Here is a 5130-nt window from a genome sequence, read left to right on the forward strand (position 1 = left end):
TTCTCATGAATCCTTTCCAAAAGCTCCAAGTGAATATAACCTGAAGGAACATGCAATTTCCCCCGGTAGTAGGTACTTATGAAAGCCTAATACATTTATTTCTGGAAGGTGGTGTCCCTGGGTTCAATGAAAAATAAAATTCCACCTCAAAACATAGACAGAAAACTGTGGAAACCCTGTTAAAAAGTGTCACTGTATTAAGTTGTGCAGCTTGGTTTCCGTTTAACTTCTGTGTTCTTTTGTCACAATTTAAAGTCAGGAAAAGAACTTTTCTCAGAACGGCATTATGCTGACATTCAACAATTCAGAGCGTATGTCCTCGGAATTTTTATAAAGTGCAATTTTAAAATATTATTTTTCCAAAATACTGCCCAAAGGAACCTTTCTGGCTGATCAAACAGCCCCAGGAACCGCTCTAAATGCTCACGCAGCATTTCTCCAAATAAGGCCTTGTATGAAAGCGAAACACCACAGGGGCTCCATGAAACACCAGTTAGCACCTTTATAAAACTCCACTTCTAAGATTAACTGTGCTGCAACCCTGGCAGATCACAGAACTGCAAGTCTTGTATGAGCACAGAGTGGAATTGTGTTAATTTGTCTCCAAGGATGTAATTGCAATAGTCCTTTCTCATCTTCAGAGAAATCCTGCTCGAAGCACCGAGGCAGAGCACACCAGGAGAGCTTTTACGGGAACAGGCTTCTGCAGGGAGGTGCTCTCTCATTCACACAGCTTGTCTTATGCCCATCAAATCCCACCAGTCCATCCGAAGAGGAAAGGCAAAGGTCTATGTTGAAATTTGCTCTATGGCTCCAAATGATATTTCTGTCCCTATGTTGCATTGGATCTTTGGCACAACGTCTTTGCACTTTTTGGGAAGGGATGAGGCAAACAGAAAAGGTCTGAAACGCAGTCAGCACTCTTCCTTCCTTTCTTGTGTTTCCTTTTGCCAGCTACAAAATATATTCCCAGAGAAATCTGCAAGCCATCGAGTACATCTGAGCACAGGCTGTGTTTGCTAGAAACTGAACCAAATATTCAGCAGGAGCCCACCTCCCAGCTTGGAGTGTGGCCCCATTTCACAGCAGCACATGCAGAAACCTCCTGCTCCTCTTCTGCCTCCCAGTGCAGGTTAGCTTGGGCTAATCCTGCAGCTCAGGACTGTCAAAAGGGGTGATCCTGATCTCAGTCCTGCTTTGGACTGGGGCCTCAACACCCTCTCCAGGGAACTCTGATACTTGCCCCTTCCTCAGCAAATGGTGATTTAATTATTATTTTTTTTAGGGCGCAGCAATCTGGCCCAGCCCGCCCAGGGGTCAGACAAGCAGCAGGGTGGCATGGGCTGGGGAGCAGGGAAGGGACTGGGACAGAACTTTTCCTTCCAAGAGCAGGGAGACACTAGATAAGCTCAGACACCTTGTGAAAGATCTCCAGAGGCTGCGGGTCTGCAGGCCCTTCAAGCCAGCACGAGCAGGAGCTGTCAGCTACACAGGTGGTCTTGCTCCCTGTCACCCCCAGCCATTTGTTCCAACCCATTCCGCTTGGCTCTGGGAAGGAGAGAAAGGGTGCTACTTTTTTCATCTCTTTTTTTTTTTTCTTTTCCTTCTGGTCAGGTCAGTTTTTGGCTTCGGTTCTCCAGCCAGCTCACCACGGAGGCATGCACAGACGTACAAAGCAGGTAGAAGGGAGGAGTGAGAGCACACTGCTGAAGGCAGAGGGCAGGGCTTCTTAGTTCTGTAGTAGCCTAAGCTTACATTGCCTTAAATAGACTGCAATCACAGCACAGGTGATGCTGCGTGCTCCCCCACAAAGTGGTGAAGGGTTTGCTTTTGAAACGGGGGGAATTCAGACCCACTGAGAAGAAGGAAGCTCTTGTCTCTGCCATCCATCTGAAGATGACATTGAAGATTCCCCAGCTAACCCCAAACATCTGGCATGCTGACATGGCATAGTGAAGGGCTGGGCAGAAGTTCTGCCTTGGTCTTAAAAGCAGGGCACATGGACCCCCAAGGCAGCACATACGCGATAACTTGACCTGCTACTCAGTGGTGGCAGCTGCAGTGGCCACCTCGCCTTTGCTCTGGAATTTGCTCATTCGCAGTCCTTTGTGCACCAGGCCCCACGATCTGGTAAATGATGTACCAACAGAGTGTGTGAAGGCTGAGGCAAAACAAGGAGCTGACCACAAGTTTCATAGTCTGAAGAACATATCTGAACCCTGAGGGCATTTTTATTCCCAAGAATGAAACTCTGTGCTTCTCACCATCCTTCCCTTTTCACCTTTGCAATTCCCATTCTTGCAGACTTTGGGGATTTTCAGTTAGAAAAGGAATTACAGAGTAATTCCTGCCATTAGTAAATAACGTAAAAGCTGATAAACTGCTAAAAAAACAAGGAGGCCTTGCCAAAATACTTAGTTGAGACATTTGTTTTTGGGAAACCCTCTGCACAGCACAGTCCACATGCACACTTAATCACGCAGAGAAACGTTTACTGTAGGATATATTTTTAGGCAATTTTTCAAATGGCAAATTTCCACCAGGGTACAGCACTTGTCCTGTCATAATTAACTCTATAGAAAATATTAGTCTAGAGCTGGCCTGCCTGATGGTGGAGGGAAAGCGTTACACCCAAGTTCAGGAGAGGCGCAGGGACTCTCGCTGTGTGGGCTAGTGAAGACTAAGCACATTACACACATATTTGGCCATCACCACCACCAAAGGCCACGAGCTTCTCTTGCAGTGTGTGCTTGGTAGGCCGATCCTGGAGCTGAATAGCTTTCAGCTGCACAGGATGCTGCTTGGCTGCTTCGGGAGATGAAAAAAAGATGTAGGAGTCAATCACTGGAAAAGGGGAGGTTGGATTTAAACCAGGATTAATGTGACAGCCAGGGATCTGAAGGGTGGTGGAAAGCCCAGGAGGCCCCACAGCTCCTGTCTCACGCGCGCCTGCCAAGTCCCACAGATCTGCAGTGTGACACGTCTCCCATTTGGGATCGCACGGCCCCACAAATAGCTCGTTTGTTCGCGTGGCTTCGGACGGCTGCTGCTCCCCTCTCTGGGAAGGGCCAGAGCCACACACTGTGTTTCACTGCTCAGCTTCTTTCTTCTTCTTTGGCTCCCGGTGCTTGTTGATTCGAAGGATAAAAACAACACGCACAACTGACATGGAGGTGACTGCAGTAAGCCCTCCAGAAAACAATCCCTGTCCCTCTGACTGCACTCCTCTCTCCTTTGGCTTCGTGGCTCATGGATGTGATCATGCCGAAAGTGCAGACAGCAGCAGTCCCTGGCTCGAATTAAGGACAGCCTTTGAGCACATGCTGTAAGTCAACGGGGATGGATTTAACGTGTACTGAAGGGCTTTGCTGAGTGAGAGTCTTGAGAAACAGAAAGACAAGTCAAATACAGTCAAGTTACTTGTGCGGTTGTATGGTGTATTTTTCTTTTTTTCCCCCTTTTTTTTCTTTAACTCAGGAATATTGTTGGCTTGGAAAGACCCTTCCTATGTGTCTGCAAGACAGGTACTGGTTGGAGTAGTCATTTTAATGACAAACCAAATCAAACTTTGTTGTCATTCCTTGAGGAATTTGTGCCATTTTTTAGCTCCCTTCTAGTCTTAAGCAGATAACACCCTGACTAAAAAAATGGGCAGATTCAGCTTTAGCACCATTCCAGGAGCTTTATTAAATCCCTGCTGCAGCTCTCATCCACCTTATTTACCAAATACCAGCGTATCTACTGTCACACTGTTACACTATGCTGCCACAGGGACAATACGTGTAATGGAGCAGGTCTCTGAGAGAAATTTCCAGGCCATGTTTTGATCAAACTGAGACCATTTACATGAGAAGTACTTATGAGATAAAGGATGATGAGAACTACTTCAACCTCTACCCTGCCCTGCCAAGATATAGAATCACAAAATATCCTGAGCTGGAAGAGACCCACAAGGATCATTGAGTCCAACTCCTACGCCCATTTTTCTCTGGCTTATTTGATCATAAGTCACATAGATTTATACTGGGGCATGTTCTTAAGACCAGAGCAAGAAACATATTGATAAAATGAAAGCTGAGCTTTGACTCCACTTTTTCTCTTTGTCTCGGACCTGTGAGAGGCCTCCTGCTATTGGTTTGGCAAGGCCTGAATTATGCTTCAGTTCCATTATAAGCAGAACATGCTTACCAAACTGACAACTCTTTGGGCTGAGTCTGCCTGTCAAAACCAGCAAATACTCTTTTCATTTTTCATTTCTTAACTGCATTTTCTGTATTTTAAACACATAATACTACAATGATACTTCTGAAATAATAAATTAAAAACAAACCTATCAGACAGTCAAGATTTGCATAAACAGAAGATGTTTTAATTTCTTTAAGTTAGTGTTCAAATTCTTGAAGCTGAACTGAGAATAACTGTTTTAATGTGTCCATGATTGAAAATAAATCCTACACAAACAACATATGTATGATTATCTTCTCCAGTCAGTGCTGATGACTTTACTGCCATGACAGTACTCTATTTTGGAAAATATCCAACACAGCGTACAAATAAAAAAGGCAAATCTTCAGTTCCTGTTCTGCAGATCTTTCAGACCACATTCTGCTGGATTGAGGACAGAACGAAACCTGGAAGAACATGAACAAACTACCCCTTCCCCCTATCTGCCCTTCAGAAGGTATTTTTCCCCATTTCTGGCTGTTAGAGAAGTGCTACATGACTCATCACTGCTACAACTCCACTTCTCAGAAAAACTGCCATTCTGCACATCTTGGGAATCCCTGAATGATTCTTCCAGAGCTGCTACAGAGAAGATGCAGCCAGTGGGTTGAGGTGGAAATCATGAAAACTAGCTCTACTGTACAGCATGGGCACCATCCACCATGCAGCATTGTAGGTACGCAGCATGTGCCCTTTGTGTGCTACTTTACACGGTCGTTACACAGTCATTTATACAGCCACACTCAACTGAGTTGTGTGACATCTAGTTTACATCTTGTCTTGGCTAACTAGAAGATTTGGCAACTGTAGAAGACTTCTAGCACTTCCAAGGTTAGACATCTATCTCATGCTGTTTCTTGTTTCAGTTCATTCTTTTTCTTTACTTCTTACACCATTAAACTGCTA

This window comes from Cygnus atratus, chromosome 1, assembly GCF_013377495.2.
Source record: "Cygnus atratus isolate AKBS03 ecotype Queensland, Australia chromosome 1, CAtr_DNAZoo_HiC_assembly, whole genome shotgun sequence".
Lineage (NCBI taxonomy): Eukaryota > Metazoa > Chordata > Aves > Anseriformes > Anatidae > Cygnus > Cygnus atratus.